The sequence below is a fragment of the Hemicordylus capensis genome, chromosome 4 (assembly GCF_027244095.1).
Source record: "Hemicordylus capensis ecotype Gifberg chromosome 4, rHemCap1.1.pri, whole genome shotgun sequence".
Lineage (NCBI taxonomy): Eukaryota > Metazoa > Chordata > Lepidosauria > Squamata > Cordylidae > Hemicordylus > Hemicordylus capensis.
Window position 1 is genome coordinate 97,496,810 of NC_069660.1, and position 18,020 is coordinate 97,514,829.

Below are 18,020 nucleotides of genomic sequence, written 5' to 3' on the forward strand. Positions count from 1 at the left end.
TCACTTCTGGTTCCTTCTCACCCAAATGTTGCCCTGTTTCCCAGCTGGGCAACATGAGAATGGAATGGAGGCAGCTCACTGGCCCTCCCCACGCAGTTACTGCCCCTAAACATTGTAGGCATCACAGCAATGAAGAAGCTGCGAAGAAGCAGCTTTCTTCTGTAGTGCATAGAAATTGGGCTTTACATGGCTAGTTTCATGGGATTTGGCAAGCTGGATCTGGGAAAATCCAATATCACAGCTGTGAGACTGAGATTTTAGTGCTGATCAAAGTGCGGGTTCCTCTTCTATGATTCATTACATGAGGGAGAAAGAAGTCTTAGATGCTTTAATGTCCAAAATCAGGAGCCCTTTCATATAGAATATAAAGAGATTGGCTGACATTCTGTGCAACATTAAGCACCTGGTGGAACATAATGTTTAGGCAGCTGCTCAAGAGCACTGTTGTGCAAGCACCAAAAATGTGTAATTGTACAATGCAACCATTATATATAATGGCTGCATTGTCATGTAACTGTGTGCAGTTTTTGCATTGTACATCTTGTGCAATGTACAAGAATATATTGCTCTTGGGCAAATACACAAATGTTATGCTACCCACCACATGCATAACATTGCACAGTATGTCAGCCATTATATTATTATTATTTCTTGTTTACACAGACAGGTGTTATTGACTGGTTTGTTTTATCCAGACATCGTAATTCCAAAAGACCTGGGATGCCAGAATTTTGTTATCAGTATTGTTGTTATTATTATAGATATCATCGCAAAATATAGGGTGTTCCCAGGAAAGTTGCTTTTTGTAATTGGCTGGTGGTGATTTCTGTGTCTGCTATGGTGTTGAGGTGCTTTTCAAGGTGTTTTGGAATTGCACCTAGGGCACCAATTACTACTGGGATTATTTTGGTCTTCTTCTGCCACAGCCTTTCAATTTCAATTTATAGATCTTTGTATTTTGTGATTTTTTCTATTTCTTTTTCTTCTATTCTGCTATCATCTGGTATTGCTATGTTGATTATTTTAACTTGTATCTTTCTTGTCGACTACAGTTATATCTGGTGTATTGTGTGGCAGATGTTTGTCTGTTTGTAGTCAGAAGTCCCATAATATTTTTGCATCTTCATTTTCTACAACTATTTCAATTTTATGTTCCTACCAATTTTTGGCTACAGGTAGCTTGTATTTTTTGCAGATTTTCCAGTGTATCATCCCTGCTACCTTGTCATGCCTTTGTTTGTAGTCAGTCTGTGCGATCTTTTTACAACAGCTGATTAGGTGGTCCACTGTTTCATCTTCTTCTTTACAAAGGCGGCACTTGCTTTTTGTTGTTGATTTTTCCACTTTTGCTCTTATTGCATTTGTTCTTAGTGCTTGTTCTTGTGTAGCCAGTATTAAACCCTCTGTTTCTTTCTTCAAGTTGCCATTCTTAAGCCACTGCCAGGTCTTGGTGATGTTTGATTTTCCAGATATATTGTGCAAATATTGACCATGCAGTGGCTAATTTTTCTATTTTTCCGCTCGGTTCTTTACTTGTAGGTTTCATTGGTGTTTAATAGTTTCTCATTATTGACCATTTTAAGTGCATCTTCTTCACTGTACTTTATATGTTCTACAAGGCCTCTTTTCTCCTCCTCTACTGTTTGATGGACTTGCAGCATTCCTCTTCCATCTGAGCTGTGAGGGAGGTATAGCCTATCTACATCACTGCAGGGGCACAGAGCATGATGGTCATTATTTTCCTGGTCTTACGATCTAACATCTCTAGCTCTCCCTGGGTCCAGTCTATTATTCCTGCAGTGTATCTGTTAATAGGTATAGCCCATGTGTTTATGGCTTGTATGGTGTTCTCACCACTGAGTTTGGACTTTAGAATTTTTCTGATTCTCCTGATGTATTCACTTCCAATTTTTCTTTTTAACTTCAGTGTGTGCGATGTTATCAGCCTGGAGAAAGCCCAAGTATTTGTAATGTTCTTTCTCTTCCAGGTTCTTGATATTGCTTCCATTGGGCAGTTCTATTCCTTCTGTTTTTGTTATTTTCCCAGTTCATTATTAATGCAGCACACTTTTCTAGTCCAAACTCCATTGCTATATCCCTACTGAATATACGGACAGTGTTTAGCAGTGATTCGATTTCTGATTGGGGCTTTCCATACAATTTCCATGTAGAGCAGATGGTTTATTTTAGTTGATGTTTTAGATGTTTGGTATCCGAGGCCTGTTTTGTTTAGTATTTGTGAAAGTGGAGTCATGGCAATTACAAACAACAGAGGGGATAGTGAGTCTCCTTGAAAATGCCTCTTCTAATGCTAACCTGTCCAAGTGTCTCACCATTGATTGTTAACTGTGTACTCCACATGCTCATTGCTTTTTAAAAAATAAATATCTGAATGTTTTTGCTGACACCAGTTGTTTCTAAACATTTTAGTATCCATGTGTGAGGCAATGAATCGAAGGCTTTCTTGTAGTCAATCCATGCAACACTTAGATTGGTTTTTCTTCTCTTGCAATTTTCTAAAATCATTTTGTCAACCAGCAGCTGGTCTTTTGTGCCTCTGGTGTTTGGGCAATTTCCTTTCTGTTCAGCTGGAAGCTGCTTATTAGTTAATAAGTGTTGCATTACTTCATCTGCTATTATTCCAGTTAATAATTTGAACATGGTTGGCAGGCAGGTTATTGGTCTATAATTACTTGCAACTACACCTTTTGCTGGGTCTTTCATGATGAGATGAGTTTTCCCAGTTGTTAGCCATTGGTCAATATCACCTCCTTGCAAAATGTGATTGAACTGTTTTGATAGTTGTTTATGAAGGCTTGTTAGGTGTTTAAGCCAAAAGCCATGCAGTTCATCGTCGCCTGGAGCAGTCCAATTTTTAATTTTCTTTGCTCTTTCACTTATTAATTCTGGTGTTATTATTAGATCTTTCATTTGTTGGTTACATTTTTCGACCTCTTTTACCCAACTGGCTTTTTTATTATAATCTATTGGATTGCCCCATAATTTCCCCCAGAATTGCACTGTTTCTTCTTTATTTGGTGCTTCAACGTTTCAACGTTTCTTGCAGTTTCTCCTTCTATGCTTTGGTAGAAACGTTTCTGGTTCGACTGGAATTGGAGGATCAGATACTGTTTGGTGTTTTCATTCTTCAGCTTCTTGTCTTTCATATCTTTCAATTTACTAGCATCTGATCTAAGCCTGGTGATTTTATTTTCTAATCTAATCTTCCATTTAGGTGATGTACTACTTTCTTTTTTAACAGGCCTACTGATCTTATATCTGAGCTCTTGTGTTGTTATTGTTGCTGCACTGTACATTAGTTGGTTTGTTTCTTGCATATTATTGATTATTATTTCTGCAAGTGCAGCATTTACATCTTTTAATGCCTGAGCAAGTTCTTTTTTTGGCAACTGTTTTTAGAGCTGGAAGTCGAACCCTGGTATTTGTTTGGTTCATGTGCTTTAGTTCTTTTTTTGTTTTAGTTCTTCTTGCTTTTCTGTTAAATGGCATTCAGGTTCTTGAGATGAAGGCAAAGGAGAGGTTACCTGGTTTTGCATTTGAAACAGTTCAGTGACAGTGGCATCCTCTATTGCTGACACCTCCTCCACCTGCGCCTGAGCAACTTCTTCAATTGGTGGTAATTCTTCTATATCTTGAGCTGTGTGTTCCTCTTTGCAGTTCTTCCTTTCAACTTCTGTGAATACTTTATTTCTTATTATGAATCTTCACTGGTCTGCTAGCCTTTGTTCTGTTATTTCTGTATCTGGATGCTTCTCTTTCCAAATTTGGTGCATTCTTTTTAAATAACCTCTTCTAGTTGGACTAGACATGTAATAGCAAATCATTATTTCCTTGTTGGTGTTTTTTGTATATTTTTTCCGGTTAAGCGACATTTCTTCCAGTAAACCCTCAGTCTTCTGCCCTGGTTGCTCAACTGAAGATCCTGAGTCCTGTAGCCCACTTGCCACCCAGATATCCAGGAACTCCAGCACCTGGCACGGTCCTTGTTGACCTGGACAATGACCAATCTGGTATAGATTTATTAAAGTTACGTTTCACCATATTGTTGATGGGAGAGGCACTCTTCATCTGGCTACTCTGATGAGACCTGTCCAGTATGGTTGAAACTCTGGCATAGCTCTCACCTTCCTCAGAGCACGCAAGCCCCACAACCACGCCAAGGTAGTGCCTCATGAGGGGTTGTTGTTGTTGTTTTTATTATTTAGCTAATTGTGTTTCTATCTTGGATTTTGCTCTTTAAAAATGATGCATCTATAAAACCTTACTCTAAGGATTTCTTACCCCACTTTTTACTGCCTTTAAACTCCCTGATGATTAGCAAAGGAATGAAGCACTCTGTCCAAACCTGTTTACCAATTTAAGCCATTAGCAAGGTCTGTTTCCTCAAAACTGCCAATGCTAATCTGTAAGAGGTGCTTGGATGTCCTGAACACAGGCCATGAGGAACAACTGTTTAAAGGCCTGGGACCACCCTGTCTGTACCAACAAAGATTTCAAGCTCCCTTTGCTAGTCTAGGCATAAAAAATGAAATTGTGTCACGAAGCAATCCAGACATGCTCCTCTGTGAAATGTGGGTGCAAATCAGATTAGACAAAACTCTTAGTAAAGTAAATGTGTTTTATTATAAAGTAGAATCAGACAAAAACAGAATAATAAAATCTTTAGGCTGATTTTTCTTTTTACTGCTTGGTTTGCATGGTAATAGCAAGCAGGCCTCAAGTAGGGGTGTGCATGAATTGTTCAACGCTGAAGTGGTTTAGCTCGAATTGGGTCTGTTCAGCCCGAGATTCTGCAGAGGTAGGAACCGCGCCACTGCTGCATGGGCAGCTTGCTAAAAGTGGCATTGCACGTGCTTTGGGCTATGCCTGGACGGCGCTGGCAGCCAAACCAGGTGGGTAAAACCCTTTACTTCTCTCACCACCTTGCAGCCTCCCCTTCGGGATTTGCAGGACCCCCACTCCTTTACTTGTAAAGGGGAATCCTCAGAAGATTCCTTTTTACAAGTATAGCCACTCAAACCGTCAAACTGGTTTGGTCAAACAGACTAGACCAGCCAGCCAGTTCAACCAAACCTGTTCGGCAACATGCAGTTCAGTTTAAATTTGATCCGAATTCAAACCAAACCATGATTTTTGGTTCATATACATCCCTAGCCTTAAGATCCAGTAACAAGCAGAGTAACGAGCAGGGCTCAATGGACTGAGTCGACTGAATCCATTTTGAAGATTCCACAGTAACTCTGTCTGCTTGGTCCTTAGTCTGAAATATCTCCAGCCAAACCATGTATTTATATAACAACACTTTTATTTGTTAGTCGCCGCATAACAAATTGTTCTTTGGGCAACTTACAACAACACAGCAGTTAAAACATCCCATTAAAACACATAACACAAAACAAATTACAATAGAAAATACAAAACACATTGCAAAATATTTTTTTTAAAAAAATTTAAATCAATTTTTTAAAGCCTGCTCATTGCTTCCACAAACCAAAAATTGGGAGCACACATATATTCCCCCTAGGGGATGGAGCCGCTCGGGGAAGAACAGAAGGTTCCAAGTTCCCTCCCTGGCAGTATCTCCAAGATAGGGCTGAGAGAGATTCCTGCCTTCAACCTTGGAGAAGCCGCTGCCAGTCTGTGTAGACAATAGATAGACCAATGGTCTGACTCTGTATATGGCAGCTACATATGTTCCTATGTAACACAGTTTTTGATTGTGTGAATGACCTCTAGATCTTGCCAGTCCCTGTTGCACAAGCCTTTATCCTGTCTACCTCCTTGAATCTAGTAAAACTGAAAAAAGCAGGGACAATGGAGAATTTCTAGACTGCAAATTTACCAAAGGAATAGTTCCAACTTAGTAGTCAATTTTGATACACAGAGAAAAGGCAAAGGCATTCAAAGGCAGACAGTTTAAAAGAAAACCAAAAGGTTAATGCTACCTTTAAATGTGATGTTCTAAGCTTATCAAAATTCACATACAATTAGACCTGCAAAGCTGACAGCCTAACATTAGAAAACTTCTAGGCTTAGGGAAAAGAGGGGCTGTGGAGGTCAACCTTGTCCAATTAGCTCCTAAGAGAAGAAAATTTATTTCCCACTCTTGATTAGAAAGATCAATGAGAGAAGTTTTCCCTGCTGTCAGGGAATAGTATCAGTGATAACATTTAGCATGGTCTCCATTAGGTTTTTCACCAAGGAGAAATCTCAGCAGGGAGCGCATTCCACAATCTCGGGGCAGCGACCGAGAAGGCCTGACTCTGTGTAGCCACCAAACGAGTTGGCGGTAACTGGAGATGGACCTCCTCAGATGACCTCAATGGGCGGTGGGGCTCATAATGAAGAAGACGCTCTCTTAGGTACCCAGGGCCTAAGCCGTTTAGGGCTTTGTAAGTTATAACTAGCACTTACCCTGAAGTCCCTGCAAGCTATCAGGGAGCACTTCACATGCAATTCGGGTTTTTAATTGTGCATTAGAGTGTAGCCTAATTTATATCAAGGATTTTTTTAAAAATCTACCTTTTGCTTTGGTTTTCTGGAGCTACTTCAAACAGAAAGGTCTTCACCTGATGTCTAAAAGAACAAAGTGACAATGCCAGGCAAGCCTTACTAGAGAGGCTTTTCCACAGATGGGATGCCACCACCAAAAAGGCCCTCTCCCTACTAGCCACCCATTTCTCCTCCTTTGGCAGGGGCACTAAGAGCAGGGTCTCTGCTGAATCTCCTGGGAAATTAGTCCCATCCTTTAATAGGAAAAAAAATGTTAGCATTGGATCAAGGGGCAACAACCTGTCCCTTATGATGTGACCAAGTGAAGATCTCACAAGTCTCTAGAGAAATGACAAGAGACATGGTTTTACCAAAGCCATTTTGAGAAGTAATTCAAATTAATGATTGGAAGATGAAGATCTAGTTTTGACCTTTCTGGGCTAGTCTGACCAAGTATTGTGAAGTGATCACTTAAGAGCAAAGAATGACAAATGAGCCATTATTTAGATAATATGGAAGTGAGATCAAGGGTTTGGTTGTCCAGAGAACAAATAAGAAAATGCTTATCCCAAATTTATTTATTTATTACATTTATATTCCGCTCTTCCTCCAAGGAGCTCAGAAATAAGTACATACTTATTTTTATCCTCACAACAACCCTGTGAGGTAGGTTAGGCTGAGAGATACATGACTGGCCCAGAGTTACCCAGTGAGTTTCATGGTTGAATGGGGATTCAAACTTGGGTCTTCTCAGTCCTAGTCTAACACTCTAACCACTATGCACTCTAACCACTATGCTCATCTAACCCAGACTGTTTTTAGCCCTATTCAAGCATTAGATAAACCCACGTATCTGCAGTTCCTAAATGTCAGCAATCTGGCCACCCGGTAGGGAAGTCTAGGATGATAGTTCACCAAAAGACCAAACTGGGTTGCAGAAGCGAAACACAGCTTGGAAATCTCTCTCTCTCTCTTTTATGACTCATTTCTTTTTTAAAAAGGATTTTTTTCTCCACTTTTTTGTGGTTTGGGGAGGCATTTTGTAGTTTCAAGAGGCATTCTTGGGCACATGTAGACCCCGCAGAGTATGGTACAGTAAACAATTTCAATGATTTTCACCTCTCTCTTTTGTGTGTGTGTGATTTTAAAATATCTTTTGTCAGTTCTGGAACCTAACCTCCCATTTCCCATAGGCATAATGCCTTGTTACTCATGGTTTCATTACTTACGGTAGTAGGCAAGGGACCGAACTCCCACGAGTAACAAGGTATATCTGCAGTCTTGGTTTAACTAAGACTTTATTCAGAAACAGCTCTATTCCCCCCCTTCTCCTTCCCTTCCCTTTTCTTTCTGACTCTACCCATCCCCCACATGCTCTACAGGCTCCCCACTGGGACAAACTTCTAAAATCACAAAACATAAAATACCATTAGATAGAATACAACAGGAAGTGTGTTGCTGGAACATAGTGAGGACTGAAGCATTTTGTATTTGAATATTATTGAAACAGACATTGCATCTTTACCAGCTGTTTGCAAGAGGGTGGAGGTCAGAAAACCGGAAATAAGCACCCCGCAAAAAACCAAAATCATGGAAGGCTGTAGCAGAATGAATGTTTGTTCTTAATTGACTATGTTTTTATTAGACACCTCTTTTAATTATGATATTGGCTGGTAATTATCTTTAGGAGGTTAGATGGAGTAGAGTGGGTAAATAAAGTAAAATGTAGTCACTCAGAGCTTGGCTGGCCAATTTTTTAGTTCAGGAAATGTTGAGCATTTTGTGGTGGAAGTGATTCAGCACAGAAGAGCCCCATTAAAACAATTATTTGTGTTTCTGAATATGAAAGTGAAATTGATGCAAACCAAGTTGCCAAAGCCCAGAACATTGTAATAAAACTCTCCTCTGATCATAACATACATCCTGCAGCATCTAATTTCAAGTTCCTTGATTAGCACCAAATACATTTGTTTTTGAAGAACCAAGTGTATTGATGGCAATGCAATCTTGATCATATTCTGTTACGAATACTGGTTTCACTATGTTTTATTTCTTGATGTTTTTCTATGTGAGATGGAGTATGTAAATTTCACTTTTATATTGCTTTAAAAGAAAAAAACTTACAATTAGATGTAAAAAAAGAACTACACATTTTGTTGGTTGTATAATTTACTTCAGGTTACAATTTCATACTTAGAAATATAATATTATCAATGAACTAGCATGATTAAACCATGCATTTCAAAATGGATAAAGACATTCCAATGTTCACAGTAAGTTTTGATATTTCTTTCTGATATTTTACTAGAATTGTTAGCTTCTATAAGTATGTCAATTTCATTTTTTTTAAAAAATGAAATATGTAGTAGTGCAGCTTTACTCCAGCGGTGGTGTATACCAGGGATGTACATGAAATTGATTTTGCATTTCATTTCAAGCTCAAAAAGAAATGCAAAATGGTCAAAATGTTTCATTGAAGCAGTGGCCAAGTCAGCTGTTTCGACAAAATAGACCCCAAATGTTTTTAGTGTTTTGAGAGTTCCAGCCATAAGGAATAATGGGGAACTCAAAACACCCCATTGTTCCCCATGGATAGCTCCTAGGGACACCAAAGTGGGTTATATAGTAGGGCAAGATGGGTGCTACCTACCACCCAACCCACAAAAGCAATGGGCAAGCAGACAATTTTAAACAGTTTTTTAACCTTTTCCCATAGGATCTATGGCAGTTTTGGGGAAAGGTTAAAAATTTGTTTAAAATTTGTTTAAAATTTAAAATTGCCCACTAAGTAACACCAGCAATCTATGTAACAACAGTCATTAAAAAAAACCAGTGTATGTAAAAACAAGATCGAAATGTGGAGAAACACACAAAGGTACAGGAAACTTAGGCAATAGAGGGTCTGTCTTCATGGTTCAATCAAACTGGGCCAATTGGGAGTCCTGGAATGTGACAATGAGCACAGTGTCTCTGGGATAAACTACTGATTACTCTGCAATCATAAGAACAGAAAGGGAGAGACAGGTCCATAGCTCATAAGTGCAGTAGCCACAAGCCTGAGATTGATGTGCATTCAAGGGATTGGACTAGGTGTATGCATGGAACCAGTTTGGCCGGTTCAGTTTGAATTCGGACCAAATTCGAACCGACCCAGCCTGGTCCAGGGTCTGGCCGAACTGGGTCTGGCAGTGTACCAGAAATGGTACGCTGTGTACCATTTGCGAGGGAGTAACAGCAGGAGGGAGGGCATGCCCTCAACTCCTGCCTGTAGGCTTCCAGCGGCATCTGGTGGGCCACTGTGTGAAACAGGATGCTGGACTAGATGGGCCTTGGGCCTGATCCAGCAGGATTGTTATTATGTTCCTATGGCCACCAAACCGGGCCAAACCAGTTCATGGGCCGGTTCAGGGGTTACACTTGTAAAGGGGAATCCAGCAAGGATTCTCCTTTACAAGTAAAGGGGCATTCCCTATACTAAGGCGGGGGTGGGAAGAGAAAGGTTACTTAGTTACTATCTCTTTACAGGTAGCAGGGACGGCTGAGGTGATGGTGGTGGAGACCGCGGAGGAAGCAGTGGGGGCTCCTCCAACCCACCCACCCCGGCCTCCAGAAGAGCAGCCTGGGCTGGCTGCCTCCCAGTTTGGGACTCCATACACATGTAGAGGCCATTTTTGTGACCTCTGCACATGCACAGAGGCCATTTTGCATTGCAAAAGGCCTCCTTGCATGTGTGGAGTTCACAAAAATGGCCTTTGCATCTGTGCAGAGGCCCAAACTGGGCTGCAGCCAGCCCAGGCTGCTCTTCCGGAAGCCGGGGGGTCGGGGGGTTGGAGGAACCCAGTGCTGCCCCTGACACCTCCGCCACTGATGTCTCTGCTGTCACCACCCCTGCTGCCTACAAAGATAAAGTATTAAGGACCCTTTCTTTCACACACACACACACACACACACACACACACACACACACACACCCCTACCTACCTTGGTATAGGGAATGCACCTTTACAAGTATATCCCCTGAGCCGGTTTGGACCAATTATTTTAGAAGCGGGACTGGTCTGTTTTGAACTTGGAACGGCACCCCCGTTTGCAGGGCTAGTCCAGTCCGAAATTGGACGAGCCGAACAGGCCATTTCGATTCAAACTGCAGTTCGAAAAGAACTGGCTCGCACACCCCTAGCTTGGATTCACAAGGTTTTGGGTTTTTTAAACCTATTTCTGTGGAACAGCAGAGCTTTGTGTCCTATTTCAAACTGCTTATGAAACTCCCTTGAGCTTTGAAAGTAATTTGATATTCAGTTTGGATGGGCACTAAAATCAGAGCTTCTGGGCACACTAATTCTCTTAATGTGGCTCCCTAAATAGTGGCGTAGAAGTCAGATGTATTCAGAGCTCAGGAACTGCAGGCCAACATTTTGGGGTGGGTGGCACTTTGCATACAAATTCCCACAGGGGAAAATGACAGCAAAACTGCAGAAAGAATCAGATGAGCTATCTTCACATCCCATAACCTGTGTCCCAGTAATTCATACCACAAAATACAGATTCTCAGGTGGAATTGGAACATCCTGCTCACTTCAGGACTGCCACTTAAGGCCAAACTACATGTTAGCTTAAATATATCATTGGTGCCAACATGCTCAAATTCTCTTTATGAAATATAAGTGATGGTAGGGGTGTGTGTGTATTGATCTGGATTGGGACACTGAGGGAGAATGGCTGAATGATGAGCACACTGTTGTCCTCATCTGGATTCCCTCCCACCATCTGGAAGCAGCAGCAGCAGCAGCAGCAATTGGCTGTTAAATGTTGCCCTAACCGTAGTTGTGTTGGGTGCTCTAGTTAAGTGGAGAAGAATGAGCATGTTATTTGTATATTAATTCCCTAGCAAAACTATCCCATCTGAAGAAGTTGATCCATTGCATGAGAGCTGCCAATAATAGGTCTCCAAGAACTGGGGGAAAAATATTATTCAATGCTATTTCTGATAAAGCACACACACACAAAGAGTAAGGGGGTTATATGACAATTCTTGTTGATTCAGTGTATCTTCAGTAATCTTCATAGCCTCTTCCTGAGGAAAATTGGTGTATAAAGTCACTCACTCACTCACTCACTCACTCTCTCTCTCTATCTATCTATCTATCTTTAAATATGTATACCACCTTTCATGAAAACAATCCCAAGGCAGTTCACACATAAAAATTAAAACAAGACTATAAAATTACACAATTAAAATATTAAGCTAGAATATAAAAACATAGATCTGACTAAAAAGATTTAAAATACAAGCACTATACAAAATACAAAGAAGCAGCAGTAGAGATAAACATACAAAATTAAAAAAAATCTATAGTTACCAACAAATTATCTGTAAAATCCAATCTAATTCCTTCAATGTAGTTCAAAGGGTATCCCCTCTCACTTAACCAGCCCATCAAGATTCATGACTGTTTTAGAGATGCTGCCAAAGTTGCAATTTCTTTGGAAATCTGTGACTATCCAGATGATGGAAGTCTCACTACAAATGTTCATAGGAAGCCTACAGATGTCAATTCTTTTTTAAAATATGGTGTTTATTGCCCAATTCACAGATGATAAGATTCCAGAGAAATTCCATTGCATGTCTACTCATTGCGCAGGCAGCATTAAATCAAGCCAATATTTTCCCACAGCATTAACGAAACATAAACTTCATTTTCTTTTTGCCATCTGGAAGAACCCTGAATAAGTTTTTTTAAATGGACACATAAATACATGACTGTAACAGACAGATATGTAAAAAGATACGTATCATACAAGTACGCTTGGTGGAGCCCGTTCAGCTCCTTGGTTTTCCTTGGAGCTTAGGGCGATGAAACAACTCGGACGACGGCTGGAGCGACGCTGGAGGAAGAGTCGTCACGAATCCGATCGAACACGGGCTAGAACCCATTTTAGGGACTATGCCGTGGCGGTGGGGGCAGCGAAGAAATGTTTTTTCTCCGCCTCCATTGCGTCTGCTCAGTGCAGACAAACAGAGCTGTTTCGTGTGGTGAAAACCTTGCTCCACACATCCCCCCGGACAATGGGGGAGGAGTCATCTACAGCTCTTTGTGATCAGTTTGCCTGTCGCTTTGCAGATAAAGTCGTTTGCATCCGTGCTGACCTGGACTCCAGAGTTTTGGCAGTTCCAGCAGACGTGCATTTGGTACCATCTGGTCCCGTTGTGTTGGATTCTTTTCGGTTGGTGCGGCCTGAGGATGTGGACAAGATTCTGGGCAGTGTGTGGGTGACTTCGTGTGCTCTTGACCCTTGCCCTTCATGGCTAATAAAAGCTGCCAAGGAGGGGACAGGCAGATGGCTGGAGGTGATTGTTAATGCTTCATTAAGGGAGGGCAGGATGCCATCCTGCCTCAAGGAGGCGGTGGTAAGACCTCTATTTAAAAAGCCCTCCCTTGATCCCTCCAACCTGGACAACTATAGACCTGTGTCTAGCCTTCCTTTTTTGGGCAAGGTGATGGAGCGTGTGGTGGCGTCCCAGCTGCAGAGGGTCTTGGATGATACAGATTATCTGGACCCTTTTCAGTCTGGCTTCCGCCCCGGGTATGGGACTGAGACTGCCTTGGTCGCTCTAATGGATGACCTACGCCGGGAACTAGACAGGGGGAGTGCGTCCCTGTTGGTTCTGCTGGACCTCTCGGCGGCGTTCCATACCATCGACCATGGTATCCTTCTGGGCCGCCTCTCAAGTATGGGAATCGGAGGCACTGCGTTGCAGTGGTTCTGGTCCTTTCTTGAGGGGAGGGTCCAGAAGGTGGTGCTGGGGGACTACTGCTCGGCCCCGTGGCCGTTGGCCTGTGGGTCCTGCAGGGTTCGGTCTTGTCCCCCATGCTGTTTAACATCTACATGAAGCCGCTGGGAGAGGTCATCCAGAGATTTGGACTGAGTTGTCAGCAATATGCGGATGACACTCAGCTCTATCTCTCCTTGTCATCTGATCCTAGAGAGGCGGTGGATGTCCTGAATTGGGGGCTGGAAGCCGTGATGGGTTGGATGTGGGCTAACAAACTGAAATTGAATCCGGATAAGATGGAGGTACTGTTGGTCAGTAGGAGAGCCAATCGGGATGAGGAGATTTTACCGGTTCTGGATGAGGTTGCACTCCCCTTGAAGGAGCAAGTATGCAGCTTGGGGGTACTACTGGACCCGGCTCTGCTTTTGGAAGCTCAGGTGGAGGCGATGGCCAGGGGTGCCTTTGCATGGCTTCGGCTGGTGCGCCAGCTGCGTCCCTTTCTTGAGAAGGCAGATGTGGCCACGGTTACCCACGCCTTAGTCACGTCGCAGCTGGATTACTGTAACACGCTCTACATGGGGCTGCCCTTGAAGAATATCCAGAAACTGCAGCTAGTGCAAAATGCAGCAGCGAGGGTTTTATTCGGAGCTGCCCATTGGGAACATATCACCCCCACTTTGAAAGAGCTGCACTGGCTGCCAGTTTGTTTCCGGGTCCAATTCAAGGTGCTGGTTTTGACCTTTAAAGCCCTAAACGGTTTGGGCCCGGGGTATTTGAGGGACCGCCTGCTCCCAAGGGTTGCTGCCCGCTTGACGAGGTCATCTGAGGGGGCTCTGCTCCGGGTGCCGACAATGAGGGAGGCCTGGTTGTCGTGCACTCGGGACAGGGCCTTCTCTGTTGCTGCTCCTAGACTCTGGAATGCTCTCCCAGTGGCCATTCGTTCCTCGGACTCCATCACAGCTTTTAGAAAGCTTTTAAAGACTTGTCTTTTTACCCAGGCTTTTACATAATCGTTTTTTACTGCTGCTCTTGTGTGTTTTTATCTGTTGTCTTGTTTTTATGCTTGTTTTTAGCTTGATGTTTTTACTGCTTTTTATTGTATGTTTTAATTTTTGTAAACCACCTTGGGGTTTTCTTTTAACGAAAGGCGGTATAGAAATGTAAAAATAAATAAAATAAATAAAAGTAGGTATATGCCTCAGAGAAGCCAAGGCTGGCGGCAGCTTCCTGTTAGGTAGACCTTCAGGGGCAAACTTGGATTTGTTGTTGTGTAAAGTTTGAATGAACTCAAAAGTTAGCAAATGGGTAGCAAATTTCACCACCTTTCTCATCACTGTACTTACTGCCATTAGTTTGCATTGTCGTTATTGACTACACGTTGTATGCTCAGCGCTGTAGTCTTTCTTGTGTCTTCTCATAAGATATTTGGCAGATCTATCAATAATACTGAATCCTGGAGTCCCAGCTCTCTTTCTTTTTTTTAAATTTTTTTTCAACATTGTTGTTTTAAATAACTAAATACACCTCAGTTCTCCAAAATCTCACATCTCAAGTTCTGAAAGAAAGCTATGTGAAGTGTGTGTGAGAGAACACTAGATAATAGGGATGTGCGAAATGTTTCGGGTATGGAACGATCTGTACCTGAATCTGCCTGTTTTGGGCGATATGTGCACAAAACAAATCGCCCATCTGCAAGTCCCGACTGATTCGGCTCCAAAACAAATAGCTCAAATTTCAGAGCCAAAGGTTTTGTTGTTTCGGACCGCCATTTTGTGGTGATCTCCACGTAGTCTCCATTTTGTGTTTGCCGCCCTTCAGTGAATGAAAGCATGGGCTGATCTACTGATGATTCCCTCCTGGTTCCAGATTGGCTCTTTTGGCTCTTGCCACTCCTGACTGACTCCACATTGGCCAGGGGAAGGGTCGAAGAAGGGGCAAGGGTGTGGGGGGAGTTCAAGGAGGGATTTTCAATTAGATTTAAAGAGGCAGCAGCCACCATTCTGTCTTTCTGCCTCATGGGAGAAGAGAGAGAGTGCTTTGCTTTGCTTTGCCTTGCCTTGCCTTGCCTTGCCATGCCATGCCATGCCATGCCATGCCTATTGCCTTCTGCCTTGCCAGCCTGATCCCAACCTGCCTTGCCACTCAGCCTGCCTGCCCCTGCTACTGCATGCCAGCCTGGGAATGGATTATATCTGATACATTGCTTGTTTTTTGTCCCTGAGAAGAGAATTATTTTTTCATCCCCTTCCTGCTGCTGAGAGAATCACTGCCTGCCTGTGCCTGCTGTGTCTGTGCTAGACACCAGCCCTAACCCCTGTGGCCACTGGCCACCTGGCCAGCCACCCCCTTTCTCCCCAGATTTTCCAGGCTTTTGCCCCAGCCCCTCCATCTGAAGACTGAAGAAGGAGAAGAAGATTGAAGAAGAAAGAGTTGACTCAGAGACCAGACCACAGAAGTGGACAACTGGACACACAATGTGGGTGAAGCCCTAGACTGAGTGAGTGCCCATTTAAACACACACACACACACACACACACACACACACACACACACACACACACCTCTGGAATTGTGTATTCTTGGGATTTTTTTTTCCTTGTTTGGGGGGAGATTTTGGGTTGCAATTGAATTTTAAAAGTTCTGTGTTGTTTAGTTTTGAAGTTTAAACAGGGGTTCAGTGTGGGAGGGATCCCCGTTAGCTAATAATAGTAGGTGGTTAGAAGGGTAGCATAGCCACGTGGTTTTAAAAAACAATTCTGTCATTTTTCCCATTCCAAAGATATTTTTTTTCATTTTTAAAAAACAGAAGCCTGTCCTCCAGCCCTCTGTGCCCATAATATATCAGTATTAATATTATGTGCCCAGCAGCCTACAGGCTCTGGGTGGGCAGGAAGGCACATACTCTGGCCTCCTCCCTGCACCCATTTTCCCCTCACCCCCAACTGCAGCATTCTCAGGCCATGGCAAAAAGTAACCCTAAACCCACTAAACCTTGCACAGATCATACACGCATAGGTATACTATGCTTTCCCCCTATATAATCTCAATTCTAGCAGTATTTATATTATGCAATTCAAATGCCTTGGATGGTTTGTTGTTGTGCCTGTATTTTGGGGACCTCATGGATGGGCACAGGACAGGTTGTGTGTGTGTGTGTGTGTGTGTGTGTGGACTTCTTTGCAATGAAGATTGTGTCATATTGTGACTTCTATCATCATCATCATCATCATTTTTATTCAAACTAGATTGCTTGCATCTACAATAGGTTGTGCTGGTGCAACAGGCTCCAATCTGTTGCAGAAATGTCAAAAAAATGTGCCCAAAAATTGTGTGCCATTGTTGTCATCATCACTCTTTTACCTGTGTAGGTGGGAGGGGGGCCAAACCTCGCTGTTCCACTGGCATAATGTTGCACTCTTCCTTACTTAACTTGCTTTTATTGCCAGGTGCCACAGATGTAGCTGTGTCTGTTGCTTGTGGATGAAAAATGCTTGGGGGGGGAGGGAGGGCAGGCCACATTTGATGCTGCTGTTGGCCCTAGCCTGCTGCCCTAGCCTGCTGCATCTGTGATATCACGCTTGCTTGCTTGCTTGCTTGCTTGCTTGCTTGCTTGCTTGCTTCCTTGCTTGTTGCTGGCTGCTGCTGTTACCTTGCATTGGGAGAGGGTGCATGGGGGCAGTGTATTTCATTGTTGTTGTTTCACCTTGTTGTGTGTAGATCAATTGCATTTCGGGTGGGGGGATGGTGGCAAATGAGAGTGGATTCATAGTTTGTCATTGAAAATGAATCCACTCTCATTTGGTACCAGATAATCTACACTCAGGACACCTCAGAAACAACAAAACCCAGTACCCCATGGGCTTGTGGGTATGGGGGTGGTTGGCATCCTATGTGCACTTCACCACCACTCTCTCTGGGCCACCCCAGTGTCCCCCAAGTGGAGTTGTGGGGCTGCTGAAATCCCCATTATTCCCTATGGGGAGAAAGCTTAAAGATGCGAAAACTTCTCAAATTCTTTAAAAATCACCCCTTTGCCCAATTCCTTTGGAATCTGGATAGTAGCAGGCACCCATTGGGACACTACCGCCTGAACCACTCTTCTGCCCCTGAAACTCCCTTTCTGCCCAATTCTGCCCCAAAGACATGCCAACTTCAAAAATCATTTAAATATCAGCCCTTTGCCCAATCACTCTGAAATCTGGGTGGTAGCTTCCTTGCACCCATTGGGCACTACCACCCACCACAATGCCCCCTGCCCCCCCGGGAGTTATAACTAAGGCTGCTGAAATCCCCATTATTCCCTATGGGGAAAAGCTTAAAGATGCATAAACTTCAAAAAATCATTTACAAATCAGCCCTTTGCCCAAACCTTTTGAAATCTAGGTGCTTCCTTGCACCCATTGGGCACTATCACCCACCACAACGCTCCCTGGGCCACCCAGTGCCCCATACGTGAAGCTATAAGGTTGCTGAAATCCCCATTATTCCCTATGGGGAAAATCTTAAAGACGCGTAAAGTTCAAAAATTCTTTTAAAATCACCCCTTTGCCCAATTTCTTTGAAATTTGGGTGGTAGCTTCCACCCATTTGGCACTACCCCCCCCCCACTCTTTTGGCCCTGGGACCCCTTTTTTGATCTGAATAAATTCAGATTCAGATTTGGAAAATTTGCTTACAAATCGAATTGTGTGATTGGGGGGGTCAGATTCGGACCCCAAACAAACTGGGGGTG